The sequence below is a fragment of the Balaenoptera borealis genome (assembly GCF_965194805.1).
Source record: "Balaenoptera borealis genome assembly, chromosome: 5".
Taxonomy (NCBI): Eukaryota; Metazoa; Chordata; class Mammalia; order Artiodactyla; family Balaenopteridae; genus Balaenoptera; species Balaenoptera borealis.
In genome coordinates, this window is record NC_138862.1 from 35,783,846 (window position 1) to 35,809,191 (window position 25,346).

Sequence of the window (25,346 nt, forward strand, 5' to 3'; positions counted from 1 at the left end):
CCTTCATGAGGGTTTCCCCCTCATTACCTAATCACCTCCGAAAGGCCCCAATTTGAAATGCCATTTCACTGGGGATTAAGTTTCAACATACAGATTTTGGAGGAACACAAACATTCAGTCTATAGCTTATTACAAATAAATTTTAGCAAGTAGACAAATTTACAAATATGGAATAGAAAATAAGAAAGGTGGAAAATTAATAAACCTCCATCTCAACAAAATACAAAAAGAACAATAAAATAAATGCAAAGTAAATAGAAGAACTGAATTAAATAGAATACAGACATAAAATAGAAAGTATTATCAAAATGAAATGTTTCTTTGAAAGACCAATAAAATTGAACGTCATATAAGACTGATGTAAAAAAGAAAAAAAAAGGAATGTAAAGGATTATTAAAGATTATACTAACATTAAAGTGATAATAATATGTTATAAACAATCTTATACAAATAAAATTTAAATCATAAATAAAATGCATATATTTCTTAAAAATAATGTATCCTATCTGTTGCAAAAAAATAGAAGAATATGACACAAATTTTGATACACTGATATATAAAATTTTATAGAAAAACATTAAAGAAAACCTAAGCTAGGTTCACAGAGAGGGGATTTAATAATGAAAGGATGTCAGTTCTCCCAAAATTGCTGTGTAGATTTAATACCATTTAAATAAAAGTCCCACCAGGGATTGTCATGTGCTTAAAATGTAAAACTTCACAGATAGATTGTTTGGGGGTACAGTCTTTTTGTGTATGGCAAAGCTAAAAAGAAAAACAGGGAATAATTCAGGACAGTGGTTATCTTTGGGTGACAAAGGAGAATATGGTTAGTGAAAGACACAGAGGGGTTTCAAAGGATTTGGCAATATTTTATTTTCAGCTAGTTTGTGGTAACCACATACTAATTTTTTATATTGTTGCTTTAAAACTGTACATGCACATTCTATACATTTTGTATGTGTGGTATTTTTATACTTAAAATCTGAAGTAGGTCTTCCCTGGTGGTGCAGTGGTTAAGAATCCACCTGCCAACACAGGGGACATGGATTCAATCCCTGGTCAGGGAAGATCCCACATGCCGTGGAGCAACTAAACCTGTACACCACAACTACTTAAGCCCACATGCCCCAGAGCCCATGCACCAGAACTACTGAGCCCATGTGCTGCAACTACTGAAGGCTCCGTACTTAGAGCCCATGCTCCACAACAAGAAAAGCCACCTCAATGAGAAGCCTGCGCACCGCAATGAAGAGTAGCCCCCGCTTGCCACAACTAGAGAAAGCCCATGCAGCAACAAAGACCCAACACAACCAAAAATAAAAATAAAATTTAAAAAAATCTGAAGTAAATGAATAAACTGTAGAATTGTAATTATAAAACTGTATAACATGTAAGATCTTTATGTAAATATAGGTACACATATTTACATGTGTGTAGATATCCTGGATGAAATTGAACTCTAAAATTTTTCTTTCAAATCTTGACTATTGAAAAGGGAAATACTCTCACTTAAAAACTGTAGCAACTTTTTGCCTACTAAGAGTTGTAGGTCTGGATTTTCCTCTGAGACATACTGTCTATTTTTGGACAAATGTCCTTGAGTACATAATTTTGGATTATTGTACAGCAAATATCCACACAATATTCCCAGAAGAGACCCAAATTCAGGAAAGAATGATTTCAGAATCATCTGAATGATTTAATGCTTAATATAGTTTAGTAATTGGGTGTTTAGTTCAGATCAAAATTTAGATATGCTATGCCTCTGCATGATTGTGTGCATTAAGAAAAAAACTTGAAGAAATATTCTGCATTGTTATTAGTCATCATTGAAGGTTGGTGGGATTATGAAAAATGTTTATTATCTTCTTTGTATTTTTGTGCACTTTCCAAACATTTTACAAAGAGCATATTACTGTGACTAAGAAAAAAATAAACCTTGCATAAACTGCAGAGCCCAGCATAGAACATATACACTCAGTTGTGGCCCAAACATTGCTGATTTCAGTGGGATGATTACCCTCTTTACCTGACTCTAGACTTGTGTTATTTTGCTCAATATTGCATCAGGTGCCATGCCATCTTTTGGTTCATATTGACCTTATAGTCAATCAGAACACAAAGTTTTTTTTTTAGGTAGGTTTCTATTAAAGCAGATTGCTACAGGAGATCTTGTTAACTGAAATGCAGAACATTATCTCTGTTTATGTAATCATGTGTTTAAGTTCGTATTCTCAGCTTTTCAGCACATTTCAGTAGAACAACATATAGCTGGATGACCTTGATTCCTACTCAACCAATAAAATTGAAGATCCTCAACATGTCATTACAACTTCCTTTCACTCCATCTCAGAATTTCTCTTCAGTATCATCTATTTCTTTTTTTATCTTTACTATAGACTGAGGAAGGATTTTGTTCCTTCAATTATCTTAACTCTCTCATACATTTTCAGTAACTTTCTCATAATTGCTATCACTTTATTCATATGGATGCCTAGATCTCCTATATTCTTAAAGAGGTAACCCCCTATCCACACCTGGTTAGGTTTGAGTTGTTCTCAAACTCTCCCATGAAACTCTTTCTTTAAATTTATTGAAAGATTGATCTCCATTAGCATTTTAGGCCTTTGCACTTTTGATTCTGCTCATAATATTTTCTGTTTGACTACTTGCATAAAAGTAATCAAAAAAATTCTAGTTACGAAAGTGAAAAACAATTTCTCTTAGCACATTTCCTGAACCATGATCTGCCATCCCTTGGGAATAGGACTCCAGTCCATGGAGATGTAGTAGTAGGAACTCAGCCCCTAGGCTGGAACTTTACATAAGTGAGGTTTTTTTAGGCTAAAACAAGTACATAACCTTAGTAAAAGATGAATCCTAGGAACCTGGACACACAAAGGCAGGGAGATACATTATTTTTAAGGAAATAATTAAAAGGTCACCATTTTTGGGTTTCCAGATTCTAAGTGATAAATGCAGAATAAAAGTAATTCAGTTATTTTTGTTGTTGTTGTTAAATAGTACCATATTTCCTCATTGTTACAAGGCATAAAACTTAGAATCACCATAAGTTCTCCCCTTGCACTCTCTCATTCACTTCACAATCCCATCCAGACAAAAATCACCAAAGCCTCCATTCTCCTGTGGAGCATAGTGTCTTTTACCTTAACATCTGCTCAACTGCCTCATTTCTATTTTCCTGGCTCTTATTGTCACTCATCTTAATTATTGCCAGAACCTTTTAGGGAATCTCCCTGTTGACACTCTGGACCTTCTCCAATATATATATTTTCCATTCAGTTGTCAAAAGGGTCTTCCTGTAACATAATAACTTGGTAGTTATTCCATCACTGCAATAACTTGGTAGGTCCACAATATTTTCCACAAAAGCTTCAAGCTTCTTAGCTTAGTATACAGAGTCTTTGTTGGTATGCTCCCTGTCTATGTGTCTAACTTTATTTACTCTCATATTCCCACACTCCACTATCCTCTACATCAGTATCATTAATATACAAAGTCTTTAACGGTTTCTATACTGATACCTCTGCTGTAATATTCTTATTATCCCTACTCTGTGATATTGTTTCATTTAACTAACTCCTGCCCTTTCAAATTTGGCTGAAGCAACAACAGTGCTCACTCCGACTGTGATCTTGAAGTTCTTCCTTGGGCTCCTTGCAAACTTTTTCTGTAGCATTTAACAAGCTTGCTTATTTCCCACACTAAGCTACAAATTTACTGTGTACGGGAACCACATCTTGTTTGATTTAGTGTCTTTATTACACAGCAAAATAATTAGCTCTCAGTGGACACTCAATAAATATTTTTTGGTATAATATATGTCATTTTTACTTCCCAGAGAACACCAAAAAAAAAGGAAATCCCACAGTTAACAGCCTCTGGAACTACAGATACCTTTACAAATGCACTCATTACACATTTCTTCCCCATAGGAAACTTTTATCCCTGTAGTTTTTTGTCATTTACATGTCATTTCAATTTTTCTGCTAACATTATCCAAATTTCCCTTTGGGCAACCACCCTATCCCCTAACCTCACAGTAACAGGTGTAAGTATATGACTTGTTTGCAAGTTAGACAATCAGAACATAGCACTATCTTGACATGGATCAATTAAGGACTTTTGACCCAATCAAGGCTATTGAGATTCAAATAAATATTTGGTAGGACTACTGGAAAGGAAATGTAGACCTTTTCCCACTGGTTTTGTACCTTGGAATTTGTAGAATGAGAACTACTGGTAGATTATCTTAATACTAAATGGAGATTGAGAAGGCAGTCAGCTTGGAGATTAAAGAGCAAAATAATGGAGAGAAACCCTATCCAGAAACATCATTTTAGTCTCTGAATCAAACAGTGGTTTAGCCAAACAGTTCATTTTAAAATATATGAGCCAATAAATTTTTTAAACTTATTTGCCTAAGACAATTTGAGTTCAATTTTCTGTTCACTTTCAACCAAAAGTTTCTAAACTGCAGTTAGTTTTTCCATGTGTGTCTTGATATATATCCTCATGTTGCTCTCCTATAAATATCCCGTATGACTTCTTAACACCTATAGCCCTTCTTTGTACAAAAAAAGCTGCTAATGATTGGTTTCATATTTATCTGTTGAGCTTTGTATTTTGTCTATATTCTCCTCTTCTCCTCTATGTCAGCTATACTGAGCTACTTATCTTCTGCCTATTGGCCATTTAGTTTTAGATCCTAGTTGCATATTCTTCAGACTACTGTTGTAACATATTGTATTACACACAATTCAGTATATGTAACTTGTTACATTTCTGACTTCTGCTAGGTTCTAAGTTATTTGAGAGCAGCCCTGTGTAAGTTTTGAAGATAGCTCTACAGGTTCCTTTTAGGTAGTTCTTGGGTAATTTTCTCAGTAATCTAAAGACTCAAGAGGAATCCTCTGTAAATCTCTGGAGAAGCCTCCAGAGAGATTGTGTAAGTCTCTGGAGAAGCCTCCAGAGAGACTGTGTAAGTCTCTCTTCTTTGGTATACTGTCTTGCAAACCTCAAGCCACCAAGTTTGTGGTAAGTTCATGAACATTTTCCTCCATATCCTCAACTCAGGGAGACCGCCAAGATCTACCTGTGTTCCCCTTCCCTGGACTGTGGCTAAAAAATTTATCTCTAGAGAGTAAAGTGAGCCAATCATTGAATTCTGTTTGTTTGTTTTCTGTCTTAAAAGGATCAATGTTTTGGACTGCCTGGTACACAATCCTTGAAAAACATGTTTTATAGCACTGGTCCCCAACTTTTTTGGCACCAAGAGACTGGTTTCGTGGAAGACAATTTTTCCACGGATGGCACGGGGGTGGGGAATGGTTCAGGTGGTAATGTGAGCAATGGAGAGCGATGGGGAGTGGCAGATGAAGCTTCACTCCCTCTCCTGTTGCTCACATCCTGCTGTGCAGCCCAGTTCCTAACAGGCTGCAGACCAGTACCGGTCTGTGGCCTGGGGGTTGGGGACCCCTGTTTTATAGTTTATCTCATTTTTAAATTTGTTTTAGATAACAGGGCAAATTCATTTCATGTTTCTTGGTTATAGCTAAAAGCTAAAGTAGAAAAATAATTTAAATCAGGAATTAGAAATCATACAACCTTTGGGAGTTTTGGAGCCTAAGATCAGAAAAGCCTTTTCCAAGATATACTAAAGTGCAAAAATTTCTGGCAAGCTTCTTCTAGTGATGTCAATGACCTACAACCCCATAGTGAGTGATTTTCCAGAGTAACCGACCTTACCAATTTGGAATCCAGGAGAAGTCTACACTGGAGATGTTAGTTGGATGCTCACAACAGTGACTTCCAGAAGGACCCCTGAAAGCCAGGAGAAGACATTGTAGATGATCTTAACTGCCTGAACACAGCACAACTATAGAAAAATGGCCTAGTTTTCTCCTAAAGATCTCATTAGAGAGCCCTCATTGGTAGATCTAACCCAGAATAACAGTGTAAAAGAATTCAAACAAATGTAGTTCTGGGCTTCTCCCCTACTGGAAAGAATATAGAATGGGTAGGATAATGCCAAGTTGACAATGGAAAATTTGGCACTATTCATATTTATGTTAATGAAGCATAGCATAATATCTAATATGTAGTTGGTACTTGATAAATATTGAAGACTGAATGAAAGAATCAGTTCTGGTAAGGAATTGGTTATACAAATTTGTTTAAAGATTCATGAACTTTTGGAAAAAGAAAACTACTTTTAGTAGTTATAATATTATATTGCCATTATAATATTCATCAAAACGTTTTGTTTAAATGAAATAACTCCTTTATTCTTCTTATACAGAAGAATTTTATATACTTCTTAACAGAGTATATAAAATGCACTTAAGTGAAGTGTCATGCTATTTAGAGAAGCAGCTTAACATTTGACTAAATTACAATGAAGAGATAGAAAACATAAACTCTAATATGACACTGTATTTCAATGTTTATGATAAATTTTTGAAATTGTTAGCTGTTCTATAAACTTGTAGTATATTAAGTATCTTAAAATTGATAACTATAATGCACAGTTTGCAAAGTGTTTCACCCATGTAAGATACTGTTAATGAGAGTTTGTGATATTTCAATTCTGATAGCTAATAGAACTAAAATAAAAATAGCAATGACCTATTTCAAGAAGGATCTAAATATGGTTAGTTTTCTGGGAAGGGATATAACAATTATATATTATTGAACAGGCTTTTGTATACATACTTAAATTATACTGATATCACTGCATTAGGAGTGCTTGTTTTCTTCTCTGTAAACCACATATCAGAATTTATAATGGAATCTCTCAAATCAGTGACTCTTCTTAACCCTGAAGCAGAAAAATCCCAACAGCCCAGGCAAATGGTTAATGGAGAAAATGTCCTGTTATCAAGCTGTACTTATTAGCCATTATTATTATTTTGGATTACGTCAAGTGGCCAAGATAAAATATGTTCACTGAAAGTGCTTAATTTAACTAGATTGTCTTTATTAACAAGGCCCTATTAAGTGGTTTCAGCTGTAATAGCATTTGAGTTCCATTAGGTTTTGAAGTGATTTAGAAATTCAAATTATTTAAAAAAATTAGATGTCAGGGTGGTGGATAATTAGTAAATACCAAGTTGAAGTTGCAAATTTATACTGAGTAGTGGAATTGAACAGAAACATTGGATGTTGTTGAACTACAAACATAGAGCTGAGAAAACACTATTAAAGCCACTTGTTCTTTGGCATGTGCAATAGAAAATATTTAAGCATTTAAACATATTATGTCCTTTTTAGTAAGACAGTAATTAAATGAATACTGTTCTTTTAAAAAGGCAGAAAAGGTGATAGGTATTTTACTTGTGTGTCTACATATGGAAGCTGTTAATTACTTTTAATAAATAATTTCATCACTAAATTATTACAACTATGCCTGATATAAAAAAATAAATAAATGCATAAAATAAGACCTCAGGTGTACTTTTTAAAAATTAATTAATGGTTATAGAATTTTGAATTAATATTAAGATGAAAACTCAGTGTTTCCTAAATCAACAACAAAGAACATAATAAGACTGGAATTCATTTTATTGTTTTTTTTTTTAAATCTTTTATACAATCCATATATATTTCCTGGGCTGCTACTATGAAGCCAACATCTTTTAGACTCTAAAGATATAATGACAAGAAAAACAGGCATGATTTCTGTTGGAAAATGGAAATTAATATCAAGTAGTTACCTTTGGCAAATGCCATGAAAGAAACATTTAAGAAAGAATTTAAAAAGCAATTCTAAACAAACTCTTGCAGAAATCACAGATAGAATACTTTCCAACACAATTCTATGAGGCCAGAATTTAACCTGATACCAAAACAAGACAAAGATGTCATAAGAAAACTAGAGAATAAATATCTCTCAACAACATAGGTACAAAAAATTTAAATAAAACCTTAACAAATTGAATTCAATAATACACCAAATTGATACTATATCCCAAGTAAATGAGGATTATTCCAGGAGTGCAAGGATGGTTTGCCATTCCACAAATGAAAATGGGAACCCACATAGTCATTTCACTAGAGACAGAAAAAACAATTGACAAAAAAGAAATCCATTAAAAAAAAATGTCAGCAATCTGGGGGGAAAAAAAAAAAATTCTGTCTCATAGAGTATCTATGAAAAACCCGTACCTAATATCATATTTAATTGTGAAAGAATGAATGTGTTCCACTTGTGATTAAGAAAAAAAAAAAACCCTAAGATAAGTAAAGTCTGAGGATCTAATGTAAAACATGATGACAATAGTTGATAACACTGTATCATATAAATGAAGTTTGCTAAGAGAGTAGAACTTAAATGTTTTCACCAAAAAAAAAGAAAACAGAAAAAGAAAAAAATAGGAAAAAGGAAATAAGAAGATAATTATGTGAGCTGATGGATATGTCAATGAACTATTAATTAGATGGGGGAAATCCTTTCACAATGTATTCATATATTAAATTGCCATGATGTACACTTTAAATATCTCACAATTTTGTATGTCAATTTTACCTCAATAAAACTGAAATAAATTAAAGCCACTTTGATTGGGTTAAAGGAGTAAAGTTATCTTTATTGTCAGAAAGTCATCTATATGGAAATCCTATGGAATCAACAAAAAAGCTGCTAAAATAATAGGTATTTTAGTATAACCAATAGTATAAACTAATAATTGTATAGGGTAAAAGATTCATATACCCCCAATAAATTGTTTTTATATCCTAACAGTGTACACTGGGAAATTGAAATAAAAATTCAATAAAATTTACATCAACATCAAAAATATGAAATACTTTAGGATAAACATGATTTAAAACCATGCAAAATTATACATTGAAATGTGCAAAATACTTCTGTGATATATCAAAGAATAAATAAATGGAGATGTATAATGTATTAATGGATCAGAACATTCAATGTTGCTAAACTGTTAATTTTCTCCAAACTAATGTTTAGACTCATAGCTATCTAAATCAAAATCCTATCAGGCATTTTTGTAGAAACTGACAAACTGATTCTAATATTCATATAGAAATACAAGGATCTAGAACAGCTAAAACAACTTTGAAAAATAATAACAAAGTTGGAGGACTTAATTAACTGATTTCAAGATTCATCATAAGGCAATCACACTTAAGACAAAGTTATACAGAATTCTATTTAATCCACAGGTGGCTATAAAAATTGCTTTTGTAATCCATATCTCAATCAAAAGCCAAGGCTTTGCTAATTAATGTAACAAATGTTAGAAATGACTTTCACTTATGAAATGAATGGTATCCTACATATCTGGATGACTGAAGTATCTTAGAGACAGCCCCCGACTATTACATGAAAGAGACAACTCTGCTAGGTAAATAGCATATATCTTTAAGGATGATATTCTAAACTACTTTCCCAAATAAATTTGTTTGGCTGAGAATATTGAAGATGCTGGATGCCTAATGTCAACTATAAATGTAACAGAGTCCTACTTCCAGAACATTGGCTGGTAAGCCTTAAATCTTTTATGCAAGGTAGTGTCCAAAACAACTAAAATGACCAAAGGCTGACTTCATTTGGTTTAAAGAATAAGATATATCATTTTATGTACTTTCTTGTTAATATTGTTTAACAAGTGTTTGTATGGTAAAAATAATTGTGGCAAACTTTGGTCTAAAGTGTGTTCTAGTTATAATTTGGCAGCAAAGTGTTGGTGGGTGTAAGTCATCTTTACTTACCTTAAATTTTTCATTGACAGCCACAGCCTACCCAAAAGCCTAAGAATTGTATTTAACTCAGTTGGTCCTCAAATGAGTGAATATCACCTTTTAAAACATTCTAATATATTGAAATCTTCAGCACTCTTCATTCAAATTTTTGCAGCTTTCATCACCTCTATTTAATGCTTCCAGACAGCTTTTCATTTTGAAACTTCACGTTTCTTAGATACCAGTATGGAAGAGTCCCAATATAGCAGGGTATCTTCTTTGTTGTTGTTGTCGTGGTTGGTATTATTATTATCTTTAAACATGTTCAGAAATAGCAGTAAAAATATGAAAGAAAATAAAGTTGCCACTTTGCTGTACACCTGAAACTAACACAACATTGTAAATCACCTATACTCCAATAAAAATTTAAAAAAATAAATAAAGTTGCAAGCAGCTTCTGCTTTCTATGAGTGGGTTTTTAAATTTAACTTTGGAGCTAATTGTCTCTCTGTTCTTTGAAAAAGCCTTTGAGTGATCATTTAAATTAAGTGCATCTAAAACTTAAGAACAAAGAATCTTCTTAAAAAATCCTGTTTAGTAATATAATTAGTTGTATTTTGTAATTTTCCCTCCATAAATTATGTTCCTGGTATATATTTGTGTTTTAAAATATGGAGTCACACCTCTCATCTCCACAAGTGCCATGATTATATACGAACACATGTCTGTTCAGTGTTCTATGTGCTGTTACTTGAGCCATCACAAGGAGAGGCTGGCAGAAGACATATAGAGCCATACTGTCCCCCCACCTAAAGCCTGGAGAAACCAAATAGAAGCAGAAAAAAGCTTTGTGCTGTGCAGTATGGATTATACTGTGAAGTCCTATATGTGGAGTTACTTCATACCCAATAACTTAGACCTTTGCAAATACCTTGAAATTGGACTGGGTTTTTTATTTCGTTTTGTAACTGTACACTGTTTTCTAAAAAAAATTATTGAAGTATAGTTGATTTACAATGTTTTATTAATTTCTACTATACAGCAAATTGATTCAGTTATGCATATATATATACACTCTTTTTCACATTCTTTTCCATTATGGTTTATTACAGGATATTGAATATATTTCCCCGTGCTATACAGTAAGACCTGTTGTTTATCCATTCTATATATAATAGTTTGCATCTGCTAATCCCAAATTCCCAGTCCATCCCTTCCCACCCGCAACTTGGCAACCACAAGTCTGTTCTCTATTTCTCAGAGAAAGTTTCTGTTTCATAGATAAGTTCATTTATGTCATATTTTAGATTCTACATATAAGTGATATCATATGGTATTTCTCTTTCTGACTTATTTTACTTAGTATGATAATCTCTAGGTCCACCCATGTTGCTGCAAATGGCATTATTTCATTTTTTTTTATTGCTGAGTAGTATTCCATTGTATGTATGTATCACATCTTTATCCAATCATCTGTTGATAGACATTTAAGTTGTTTCCATGTCTTGGCTATTGTGAATAGTGCTGCTATGAACACAGGGGTGCATGCATCTTTTTGAATTATAGTTTTGTCAGGGTATATGCCTAGGAGTGGGATTGCTGGATCATATAGCAACTCTATTTTTAGTTTTTTGAAGAACCTCCATACAGTTTTCCATAGTGGCTGCATGAGTTTACATTCCCACCAACAGTGTAGGAGGGCTCCCTTTTCTCCACACCCTCTCCAGCATTTGTTATTTGTAGATTTTTTATTGATGGCCATTCTGACTGGCTGAGGTAGTGTTTTGGTTTGCATTTCTCTAATAATTCACAATGTTGAACATCTTTTCATGGGCCATCTGTATGTCTTCTTTGGAGAACTGTCTATTTAGGTCTTCTGACCATTTTTCAATTGGGTTGTCTGTTTTTTTTGTTGCTGAGTTGTATGAGCTATTTGTATACTTTGGAAGTTAAATCCTTGTCCTTTTGTAACCATACTCTTGAGGCTGGAGGTGGTGTTTACTGTCTCCTGATGATCATCCTGGTGTCCAAAGCTAATTCTCTAGCAGAAGATTAGTACTTGGAGGGTAAGACTACATTGGTGTGAAGGGTGAAGAGTTGTCTCTCTCTAAACCTTAGAGAGACAGGAGGAATTGATGCCCAGGGCCTTCTTCACTGTGAATGGGAATGCTGGCCAGATGTGATTGTCTTTCCTCTACTGCAGTGAAACAAGACATTAGCTTAGTAAGAAACTTCAAATCTGTGGAAAATTCTGTAGGAGGAATTGGGCTTTTGGACTCTTAAAGAAGTCATATTTAGTGTGACATTTAAAAATATCTTTATTGGAATTTAGTTGTGTTTTTTTCTAAGCTTTCAGTGAAGTGTGTAGCATTGAAGGAAGCTGAGGCTTGGCTCTTTGCCCAAGGAAACCAAGTGCCCCAGAGAAGATCAGTATCAGATTGAGGGGAGGGTGTCCTAAGACTGTAACAGATAAACTTCCAAAGAAAGGAGCATAGTTTGCAGGCAGACGGATGGCAAGCAGTGTCTGAGCATGTGGGGCAGTGTCTCTGACCACTGTGCTTTCACCTTAAAAAGAAATGTTACCCTGATGCTTAGAACATTTACACATACACAATTTTTTCTCATCCAGTTTACTGTCAAATTTTAAAAGGCTCTTAACTTTATTCAACAATATCTTATTAGACCTTTATTCTAAAGAAGAAATAATACAAAACATAGAAAAACTTGTGTGTGTAAAAAATTTTGCCAGGTAAGTATTAATTACAATTGTGAATATTGGAAAACATCAAACTGTCTAATAGTGGGAAATTAGGAAAATAATAAAAAATTTGTTTGGAATAATTGCAACCATTAGAAATTAGTTATGAAGCCTTGGTAAATACACAAGTAAATGCTTATTATAAGATGTTAAGTAGAAAACGCAGGATACAAAATATCATTCAGTGACAACAGGAACATGCATTGGAGAAAAAAATGACTAGGAAATAATATATTAAAATGATAGGAAGAGTTATAGTAGGATGGTTGGATTATAATTATTTTAATCATTTTCTTCTGGAGTCCTAATTATGTATAATAGTTTTTATAATTAAATTAAAAAATAAGTTAAAAAAGGAAAAAAAACAGACTTGTCTGTCTAGGTAGACAGAAGGTTGGGTCAAGAGGCAAACACAAAAACTAACTGAGGAGATTTGGGTGCTCAGACAAAAGTGTGAATAGAATAAAGACTTTTCTTTTTAACCTGAGGCTGCCCTATTCTGCCAGGCAAGCTAAATTACATGATTTACTGAGGTAGAAAGCCAAACTACCATAGTCCAAGATAAAAATATTTTGTAAGCTAGGATTTTTTATTTTTGAAAGACAAATTCAAGTTCCTATGTCCAGAGATTATGTTTTCATCTTCCTCGGATCTGACAGTATCTGTAGGAATTGCTTATCCTTCAGCAAGGGAGCAGTCTCCTCTGGGTCCTTGAATTGATGAAAGTCAGTTCAGGGTTCTTGAGTTCTCTTGTAATATTTCCTTTCTCCTCCAGTGTCCTCACTTTGTGACTGTGAAGAGGAAAAAGGTATTAATATTTTTATGTATATTTTTTCCATTTTATTATTTCACTGATTGTTTTCCAAATAGCCAACAGATAAATAAACATCTTCTGAATAGGTTAAGTGTTACTGTACTTTATAATAGTAATATCAATTTTGATGTCACCATCAAGGAAGAACATATTTTTGCCCAAATATTTATATTTGACACTGTGATGTAACACTGGCCCAATTCTGTATTATAAAGTAGAGAACATGTATCTTTAGGAGTGTTAAGCTTCTTAGTTCTTTTTTCTTCCCCTTTTTTCCAGCCCTCCCCTATGGTACCCTTCATTTCTCTCTGTTTTATTCTCTTTGTCAGTGTCTACTCTCAGGAAACGATCTGAGAAAAAGAAAAAAGTTTCATTCATCTCTTAAAGTATGTAAAGAATTAGCTCTTCCTAGAAGATGAACATTTCAAAAAGGACAAAAGCTTTACCTTTCAGTAAAAGTTTGACCACTGACAGTATTTCAGGTAGATTTTATCTGGAGTGTTGGTAAAAGTTACAGGGTAATAAGTAACATTACATGACCCAGACCAGGCATAAAATCAAAGTACATCCCTCCTGAAGAGGGGGAAAAGAAAAGATTTATTCTGTCGTTCAGTTCATGTCTGGCCTCTTTCTACCACATGGATAGTACTGGTTTGTAGTTAGAACAAATGAGGAAAACACATGAAGCTGAGAAAATATGGTTGCTCATTAAAAAAATAAATAAATAAATTGGAGAGAGCAAGAAAGTGATAGAAGATAATGACATCATTTGGAATCCTGAATTCAACCATACCTGTACATCCCAGTTTCTCTTCCCCAATCATCATAATCATCATCATCATAAATAAAATGTATAGACTATTTACTACATATAAATCATCAGACTAAGTACCTTCTATGAATGTCCTCAATGAAGTTTCATAAAAATCCAGGGAGAAAGGTTCTATTATTCTCTTTTTATAGATGGGAAAACAGAGGTCAGAGAGTATAGGTGTCACAGATGACATTTCCCAGGAAACAGCCCCTTGTATGGAGTTTAGCATTCAGGGTGTTTATTAAGGACTGCTCTTGAGACCAATACCTGTGAAAGGGAAGGGAAGCACGTACAAGTGGGTAGAGAGAGAAGTTGAGCTGTAGTGCAGACCTAAAGACAGTCTTGGAATTGTCTCTGGGAGCTCTGGGTCTGTAACTCTACTTCAGTGATATGCTGTTGGGGCAAGAGCTTGGTTCTTTATAGACCAATTCATCAGTTCTTAGATTTGCCTCATCTCGGGAAGAGGGTGGGACTTTAGAAAAGGTGGATCTCTTCACTTGAGGCAATTATTGGAGGGACTAACAATTGAAGGCTTCTGCCAGGGCACTTTCCACAGACATGGCATCAAGTCCCTCACTGAAGGGGGATCTGGGTGGTATATCACTATGTCTACCACAGTAACTAGTTCAGGATGTCACAAGAGGAACCAGGGAGTTAATCTTGACAGTTGGATTCAATAGCTGGATCTCAACTATGAACATCCTGTTGCTTCTTTTTAGCATCATGAGAACTGTGTTTTCATACCTGCAGCTGAGAGAGTCCTGGGTAATATATTACCCTATTTTTTAAACCTTCCTTACTGGTATGGTGTTATAAATTCTTTAAAAAGAATTTTGTGTAAGGAAATGTAATTGGGATAACTTTGCTGAGATAATAAGTTCACTCCCCAAATCCAGCACAATTATTGCTTTTTAGAGACGGCTTTCCTATTCTCTCCTCCTAAAATGAATCAAGATTTTAAAATAATGTTTTGTGAAACTATTATCACTTCCTTTTGAACACTTTTCTCAGCATGTGATTGTCCATTTATTTGTTAGAATGTTTGGAAATGCTTAACAACAATTTACTGAACGGGTGAATGAATCAATTTTTAAGAACCGATGCTATTTTTATACATTATTTCCCCTCATCTAGGAGAGTAAAAGTTTTGGGCCTTTTGGTGTAAGGGTCGAATGTGACAATTGTCTTTTGGCTATTATTTCTCAAGTCCTTTTTTTAATGTTAAAGTCACAATTTCAATCCTGTTATGCAGAAAGATAATGCATTAGTTTGAGAGCAGTTGAATACTTCTTTTTTTGTTTAAATTAATTTGCTTATGAAGCAAAAGAAAGGACATCCTATAACAACTAACTTTGAAAGTAGTAGAATGCTGAAGGGAAGATTGGTGAAATAAGAATATTGGGGATTAGACTGAAGACAAAAATCAAATCATTTTCTGGTTACATAGACATTAGATTCTTTGTTAGCAAGTTTCAATAAAATTAGTTGTCTGTTATGCCACCTCAGGTTTAAATCTAGACTCACTTGAGATATATGGAATGCACCAGACAGGTTTATATACTACTTTTTAAGAATAACTACAGAATCTTCCTAAAATCATTATACCTCAGTGGGGTTAAAAATGATTTCAAACTACTGATTTTTGAACATAGTTATCTTAATCATTTGGATTCCAGTTAAGTAATTAGGGAAAATAACATGGAAAAAAAGTGAAGTAGAGTAATTATTGAAGTATAACTTACTGGTGCTAGTAGACGTTTTTAAAAAGTAGATGCATTGTAAATTGCAACTATAATTGACAATCTGATCTCTAGAGGAGTAGATGGATACAGAAGCTTTATAAGGTTAACATGTTAAGACAGGTATAAACTTGAAAAGTTTGAATCTCACTGAGGCAAAACCAAAGTGTTAGATAAAATTGAGCTAAAGTGAAAAAGAAGGAGCTCAGAAACTAATAATGTAAAAAGAAAAAAATTGAAAGATGACATTCTTCAAAAAAAGGGTGAATAAACTGTGAGAATGTATTCATGTAACCATTTTTCCAATAAAACATCATTTAATCACAAAGGTTAACTTTCTCTAAGTGCAAATAACACACAGCACATAAGGTAATATAATATTTTTTTAACATATAAGGAGTTATTGTAGAACATGTTTAAATTGCCTGACCCATAGTAGTGAAATTTTCACTTTCTAATTCCTGGTCCCTTTGTTTACCAAGGGCAGATATTTTTCAGTCAGCTCATCAGCTGGTCAGTTCAACACTACCTGGATTAATCTTAAAATTGACTCAGACCAGCTCAGCTAATCAAGCCTGAAGACAGACAAGAAAAATAAGAAAGTTAGTTTTCTGCAGTAGGTTCCTAGCTGTAGGCTCTTACATTTACTTAGGTTAGGAGAAAGTATTCCTTATTTCTCACTCTTACCTGGCTTTATAATTTGCCTCACTGTGGTGAATGAAATCCAACAAATGTCATTTGCATTCCTTAACTGTTAGATAACACATGAGAGTTGCTCAGCTATGTTTATTTTCTATAAATCCATCTGATAACCTGAAGGAGTCACTGATTTTAGGTCAGAGAAGTAATATTCTTAGATAAAAATTACTTTGTTGCTTAAATTGTTTCACATATTAGAATAAGTAAAAAGCTATATTTTAAATAGCATACAGTGTTTTATCAATTTCTAGTATTCATTAATCCATATGAAGCAAAAGTAGTAAAAGGGGGACAGACTCAGGTAATTGATGATCTTTGTCAATTATTATTTGATATAAAATGGGATACTGAATTATATTATGCTTACTTAAAGCAAAACAAAACAGTAATTCCTACATCTCCATTAATTCTTTCCCAGGATATATTCACTAACATAATTTTGAGTCAAAGAAACAGTTGTTCATATTATTTTCTAAGCAGACTTATTTAGGAGTAATTTTACATCTTTCATTCTTTGATAGCTCATCTTAATTTTAAAAAAACAAAAAATATCAAATAAGCAAACAAAAAATTCCCTAAGTACGTTCATAGAGTATGGTATTGCTATATTGTAATTTTTATTTTAGTCTTAGCAGACAGTTTATATCCTACAATAATTTTTCTCAAAAATAGGCAAAATTGTTAATATTTTGGAAAAAGTGAACAATTTTATGACATCATTTTTTATATCTTTCAAAGGAAATTTTACCCACAGCACAAGAATAGTCTCACAGTATATATCAGATAGCCCTGTATATCATTGAACTTCTTGATCTGTTTGTGGCATCTGTTATTTTCTAATCTTGTTTATTACCTGACACAGAATTATTCAGTCTTCTTTTCCTCTTGCCATCTGTTATCTGGCTCATTCTTTTGTCTTATCCACTTAATAGAGTTGTTTCCCAGGAATCTTACTTAAAACTTGTCTCTTCATCAACAAAACTCTCACTCTTTGCAGTCTCGGGCAATTTACGGTGTAACAATACCTCCCTATTCTTATAAATCCAAATATTTTACCTCACTAAAGTTTATACACAACATTTGAAAGTATTCATTGGAAATAATCCATTTTGAATTTTACCAACAACTTGCATTAATGCCTCTGGCACTGAATGAATCTTCTCTCTCTCAACATTATTTTTTTTCAGTGTTCTTTATTTCTATTAGTATCATTTTCCCATTATATTTTCCATATTGTATCAATATTTTCTTTACTTTTACATGGGGCAGAAAATATGTATGAATATTTATAGATTTGATAGATTTAAATAGGCAAGTACAGACAATCTCAGTCAGAAGATCAGTTAATAGATCTAAAGATGAGATGGACAGATAAGAAAGAATCAGTTTGTGCTTAGTTTGGGGAAAAGTTATAGAGACTTTATAGAAAGAAAAACTTGAACATATGGTAGATAAGTTTTTATAACCTATAATAAATTGCATAATGGATTTTATAAGTTATATTTGCATTTTTTAAGGAACAGTAAATATAATGCCTTTCAAATCCTTATTAGATTTTGAACTGGTTGGCATTTCTTTGAATTTTACATGAAGCTCAGACTTGACTGCAGGTAGCAAGGCTTTATGGGGATTACATGCACTTGGCTCATATTTCTATCAAATTTTTTATGAAACTTCCTTAAAGTTAGAATTTTCATCATTATATTCTCCTTGGGATATTTAGTCTTTAATATTTGTTGAGTAAAAAAATAAGTGAGTGATTGTGGACTCATGTAACCTCTTCAAGGCCAGACCTTATTATATTTTCATCAAAGCTTACGTCTATTTTTCATTTTGAAATGCATTTCAGTGTCTATGTCTATTTAATAGCCTAAATTGAGTTTATCCAAATTTATTATCTTCTGTTTTCTTATAAACTCCTTTCCATACAATTCATGTAACATTTCTCATTACTGACTTTGTTCTTTAATTCTGTGCCTTTATCATAAAAGGCATGTTGAACCAGCTAAACTATTCTGGAACACTTGACTAGACTAGGAGCTGGGATGACCTACTTGCCTCTTCTTCCCTCCTGGGCTCTGGGGATTTTTCTACTGGGTAACTTCAATCTTAATGGAGGTGAAAATATCTGAAGCATAATTATACTTCCAAGAGCTTCATAACTAGTCTAAACACTACGGGATTGAAGTTGTGAGTCACTTAATTTCAAAGCAACACTGAAAATAGTCTCTTTAAATATCTGAAGTACAGAAATAGACTAAATCATGCTTAAGAATAAATGGCAATAACTTTCCTCTCTAAGAACAAGAAACTTGGGAGAGAATATCAACTGGCTTCTGTTCAGTGAACTCTTGGCTTTGGCACAAATTCTAATTCTAACAACAGGCAGAATAGCCAATTCAACTTGCTATCACTCTTCATACAATGGCTTTCAAATTTTCTTCGGTATTACTTAGTCAAGTATATTTATTTATAGTACACGTGAGATCAGCACATACAAACATACACAGTGAAACAAAAGTGTCATGAAGGCACACTTGCAGGTAATATGATTCTATTATTTATTCTATATTTAAAATATTATTATTATTATTATGAGACTAAAAATTATTATCATTGTTAGTAGTAGTATAAGTAATATTTGCTACTGTATTTGTTTCACAGGCCAAGAGAAGTTCATAAACTACACTTTGAAAAACACTGCCATGTGCAAAGAACTTTGAATTAATTGGTTGTAGCAGCATGTAGAATGGAGAAAAGGCATAAAAGGAGGCTAGAATAGGCATGAGTATTATCTACACTCTGTCTTTTTTGGAGATACTACATGTCTATGTTAAATTACTCTGTACTTTTTAGTTTTACAAAGCATTTTAAAATAAAAACCAAATTTTAAGTTGTGAAACCCTACCCTTACTGCAGTAGTCATCATCCCCAGAAGGACGTTTATATGTTTGAATAATATTTCATTCTTTGTGGTATTAAACATTGGAAAATTATATATTTTGTTTCACATTTCCTAGTAGTATCTGACTTCATGAAGTACCTCCATAGGTATGAACAAAGATAATATTTGATAGAATACAACCTGGTTTTAACATTTTAAAGTTTTTTAAATGTACACTTTAAAAACAAATGTTTACATCAGACTGAAAAATTTGATGCCTAGGATCAAATATCAGTTGTAGAAGTCTAAACTTATATTTAAAAAGATCTAATTTTCAGGAGAAAATAGATTTATTCAACCACTGTTTTTAAAAAACACATTATAATTTGTGATGTATTTTAATTTCTTTCTTCAACATCTAATAAAAAAGGGGTGAGGAGTGTTAGAGCCACAACTTGATTCACATCCTCAAGATGCATAAAGTACATTAAAGATGGTTTTTCCTAAGAGCCATATTCTGGAATCTAGGTCAAGTTGGTTAATTAGTTTCCACCAGAGTGCCAATTCTGATTGACAAGTGGAGACTATCACCAAATATAAATAAAAACAGTTTTCTCTGGAGGTTTTCACATTCTGTTTCTCAATGGCCACGCCATCAAAATGGCCATGTCATGGTGGATGTGCCAAAATAAACTGAAACTTATCCAATATGTGAGACTGCTTGAAGGTGAGAAACTCCTTCTGAGACTTGCGAGTCATAACCTACTCCTAATTTTTAAAAACCTACTGGTCAGTGAAGTATGCTTTTGAGCATAACAGTGCATTTGTTCGTTCATTCATTCAACAAATATCCATTAAATAATTTCTATATGTGTCAGTTTGCTAGGGATTAAGAACTGAACAAAAATACGTCTTGTAAGATCTCTGCCTTCTATAGCATAAGTTAGAGTGGCTCAGTTGGGCTGGAGAACCTATTCGCATGTGTGCTTAGTGATATGCTTGCCAAGTTGATGTTGGCTGTCTGTTTTGAGCTCAGCTGGGGCTTTTGGTTGGAGGTTTCGTTCTCTCTATGTGAGCCTCTCCATGAGACTTCATGGTGATTTCAACGTTACAGATGGATTCCAGTAGTGAGTGTGCTATGAGAGCCAGGTGGAACATGCAAATCTTCTTTTGACTTAGTATTAGCAAGCCCAGAACATCACTTCTGCCAAATTTTATTGGTAAACTGAGTCATCAAGCAGAGAGAAATTAGATCTTGTCTACTGATGGGAGTAAAAGCAAAGAATTGTTTTCCATTTCAGTTGAACACACATATCAGACACATTCAAGACCCCATTCTTAGCCTGGTCCTAGATATGGTTCTAAATTTAGAGTTTGTCTTTCTCCTTTTCATATTCATTTTTCCCTTTTCTTCTTTGTCTACCTCTGCTACATGTTTAGGTATCTCATCAATGTCTGTCTCCTCTGAACCCTCTTTTTGTTTCTTCTCTAAATTTTGTCTAATTTAATTGGTCTAAATTCATTAATCTAAATTAGACTAAAACCTGAATCATGTCTTTCCCCTTCCCTACATTTCATCAAAATTTTGTTTTTCACTCTGGAGAAGAATCCAAGCTGTTTTGCCAACTTGCCCCATACCCAAAGTCGCTTGACATAGCCCAAATGTTGTTGTTTTCTGCATCTGAATCATCTACCAATCTTTTTGTCTTTGTGGGTGATACAATTTTATTTAATTTTTTCTATAATTTATGTCTTGAATGAATAGGACTTTAAGTTGGAGATCCCAGGCTAAAATTATAAATGGAGTTCAACATTCCTTTCAAAACTGGGGGAAGCCAAGCTAATATCAGCAATCTTAGTGCAAATAAACGATCGGGAGAAAATGGGGCAAAGCAAAGCACTGTCAGGCAGGAATCAATAGTCAACCACACTTCCTCACTCAAATTTTCTTTTTCCTGAGCACTTTTCTATCAAATTATACGAGACGATTTTTAACAGGACACTCTATCTCCTTATAAATTTCTTACAGTTACTCTCTGTTGTCTGAAGCCATAGTCACCTACAGGTCTTATATTGTTTCCTTCTAAAGTTTCATGTTAAATTTCTATGCATTAAATCCTGGTTACCCAGTCTACCTTCATTAGTGTGTAAAGGAAACATGAGAATTTATCTTTATGTCAACATTTTGACTTAAAATCTATAATTATTCTTTATTAATAAGTTACATAAAAATGCTGTTGTATGTGTCACACAAGGTATCAAAGGCATCCTGAGGAATGGTTGAGGTTTCACCACACAGAGGGATTGACAGTGATACCTCCACTCTTTTGTTTGCTTTAAGTGAATTTCTATGTATTATAATTTAACTGTGTCCAGGGTTTTAAATATATATTACCAATGAAATTATCACCATAAAGTGTTGATGTTGTCTAAAATGATTCCTCTGGGTAACATATTGAATCAGCAGAGTTAAACAAGAAATGAGCAGACCTAATGTTACACTTAGCACTATTTATGAATTCAGCAAGTATGTTGTTAAGTTAATATACATTTTAAAAAGACAGTGCTATCTGACAAGAATTCAGCCCCCAAATAGCAATTCTCAGGAGGGTGTTTCCCTAAGTGTAAATGGAATTTTAGCTAATGGTAGCATTGTGTATAGCTTTACATTTTAAAATGTTACTTAGCTCCTCTGTATGTGATAATTTTAATTTCTAAATGTGTATATATATATAATGCACATTATACAGTGTCTTATGAAACATTATTTATATCAATTAATATAATAATTTTATATAAATGAAAACAGTTATCTATTTAGTGAATGTGTAAACATTTTATATTGAGGCAGTCAGCAATTTTAAAAGTTTTGATAACTGGTCTCTAATTCTTTGAAGTATTTTTCATAGTCCTTAGTGATCTGGTTCTATACTACTAATATAATCCTAGGAGTCCTTACATCACAGTGCAAAGTATTGGCTCCAGAAAAACCAAATGATTTTTCCTGTATGCACTGGTGTTTTCCATCCAACTGGATTTTTCAGTCTTCTATATATTTGTCTGCCTTGCAACACTTCAGTGTTCAATATAATTGTATAAGGATAATTCAATCTTAAAATTATCCTTAATTATTTTCCTACATTTTGATCTTTTCTTAACCCCTATAGCATAAAGTATATTTTCATATTCCTGTCTTGTATTGTTGTTTCCAACTAGATTGTAAATTCCCTGAAGTTATAAATTTTTTTAAAAAATTTATGTATTGTATTTTTGGCTGCGTTGGGTGTCGTTGCTGCGCGCGGGCTTTCTCTAGTTGTGGTGAGTGGGGGCCACTCTTCGTTGTAGTGCGTAGGCTTCTCATTGCGGTGGCCTCTCTTGTGGAGCACAGGCTCCAGGTGCACAGGCTTCAGTAGTTGTGGCTCATGGGTTCGAGAGTGCAGGCTCAGTAGTTGTGGCACACAGGCCCAGCTGCTCTGTGGCATGTGGGATCCTCCCGGACCAGGGCTCAAACCCATGTTCCCTGCATTGGCAGGCAGACTCCCAACCACTGCGCCACCAGGGAAGCCCTTTTTTTTTTTTTAATGTCAAAAATGGTCTGAGAAGAAGCAAAACAGGGAAGAAGCTAAGGGAAGAGAAAAAAATGCTCAAATATAAAGGGGAATATAAAACTACTCTTATTTGATAATACATTTCAAGTTTAGGGTACAAACATGTAACAACTTGAAAATTAGCCTTGTTGGGCTGCTCATACATTTAAATCTCATTTCAGAGTCAGTGAAGGAAAACATGCCTTTTATTCAGACTGTGTATCAAAAAACTATTTCTTATAATTAGTCATATTAAGATATCCTGGATATCCCCTTTTATGGCTGTTAGCATTTGCCTTGTGTATTGAGGTGCTCCTATGTTGCGTGCATAAATATTTATAATTGTTATATCTTCTTCTTGGATTGATCCCTTTATCATTATGTAGTGTCCTTCTTTGTCTCTTGTAATAGTATTTATTTTAAAGTCTATTTTGTCTGATATGAGAATTGCTACTCCAGCTTTCTTTTGATTTCCATTTGCATGGAATATCTTTTCCCATTCCCTCACTTTCAGTCTGTATGTGTCCATAGGTCTGAAGTGGGTCTCTTGCAGACAGCATATGTGCAGGTCTTATTTTTGTATCCATTCAGCTAGTCTATGTCTTTTGGTTGGAGCATTTAATCCACTTACATTTAAGGTAATTATCGATATGTAAGTTCCTATTACCATTTTCTTAATTGTTTTGTGTTTGTTTTTGTAGGTCTTTTCCTTCTCTTGTGTTTCTTGCCTAGAGAAGTTCCTTTAGCATTTGTTGTAAAGCTGGTTTGGAGATGCTGAATTCTCTTAACTTCTGCTTATCTGTAAAGGATTTAATTTGCCCATCGAATGTGAATGAAATCCTTGCTGGGTAGAGTAATCTTGGTTGTAGCTTTTCCCCTTTCATCCCTTTAAATATGTCCTGCCACTCCCTTCTAGCTTGCAGAGTTTCTGCTGAAAGATCAGCTATTAACCTTATGGGGATTCACTTGTATGTTATTTGTTTCTTTTCCCTTGCTGCTTTTAATATTCTTTGTGTTTAATTTTTGATAGTTTGATTAATGTGCATTTTGGCGTGTTTCTCTTTGGGTTTATCCTGTATGGTGCTCTCTGTGTTTCCTGGGCTTGACTGATTATTTCCTTTCCCATGTTAGGGAAGTTTTTGACTATAATCTCTTCAAATATTTTCTCAGACCCTTTCCTTTCCTCTTCTTCTTCTGGGACCCCTATACTTCGAATGTTGGTACATTTAATGTGGTCCCAGAGGTCTCTGAGACTGTCCTCAATTCTTTTCATTCTGTTTTCTTTATTCTGCTCCCTGGCAGTTATTTCCACCATTTTATCTTCCAGCTCACTTACCCATTCTTCTGCCTCAGTTATTCTGTTATTGATTCCTTCTAGAGTATTTTTAATTTCAGTAATTGTGTTGTTCATCACTGTTTGTTTGCTCTTTAGTTCTTCTAGATCCTTGTTAAATGTTTCTTGTATTTTCTCCATTCTGTTTCTGAGATTTAGGATCATCTTTACTATTATTACTCTGAATTCTTTTTCAGGTAGGTTGTCCATCTCACCTTCATTTATTTGGTCTTGTAGGGTTTTACCTTGCTCCTTCATCTATAACATACTTTTTTGTCATTTCATTTTCTTTTTTTTTTTTTTTTGATGGGTGGTGCTGTATTCCTGTCTTACTGGTTGTTTGGCCTGAGACATCCAGCACTAGAGTTTGCAGGCAGTTGGACAGAGCTGAGTCTTGGTGCTGAGATGAGGACTTCTGGGAGGTCTCACTCCGATTGATATTCTCTGGCGTCTGAGATTCTCTGTTAGTCCAGTGGTTTGAACTTGGAGCTCCCACCACAGCAGCTTGGGCCTGACCTCTGGCCTGGGAGCCAAGATCCTGCAAGTTCGTGGCACAGTAAAAAAAAAAAAAAAAGAAGAAAAAAAAAAGGAGCAGTACAATATCAAAGAATAAAAAACAAAATAAATTTAGAAAGACAAAAAATATATTAGGAAAAATAAGACTATAGTTGAAACAACTGCAACAAAGTAAAATAACACCACAACAGAAAAAAGAAAAAAAAAGGGGGGGTGGGGGTGGGGGAAAGCAAGCCAAAAGGAGAGAACAGTAAGAAATTATAAAGAATAAAATAAAATTAGAAAATTAAAAGATTTATTAGGAAAACTAAAAAATAAAAGAATCAAGAACAATGAATCAACAAGTTAAAATGGAACCCCAATCTAAAAGAGGAAAAAACAAAAAAAAGCCATGGTTATGGGGGTGGAGTTTAGGCGGGGGTGGAACTTAGGCAGGGGCAGGGTTTAGGGTGGGGCAGGACCTAAGCAAGTG

The 25,346-nt window shown here is 33.8% G+C and overlaps 1 long non-coding RNA gene across 1 annotated transcript in view; it reads right to left on the bottom strand.

Moving 5' to 3' along the window:
* Positions 1-429: 429 nt before the first annotated feature.
* LOC309628915 overlaps positions 430-25,346 on the bottom strand; it is an 85,513-nt gene continuing 60,596 nt past the window's right edge. Inside the window, exons 4-5 of the long non-coding RNA XR_014244779.1 lie at positions 4,992-13,279; positions 430-4,958 (exon numbers count right to left, since the gene is read on the bottom strand). This is a non-coding gene — a long non-coding RNA (uncharacterized lncRNA). The remainder of the gene's footprint in view (positions 4,959-4,991; positions 13,280-25,346) is intronic.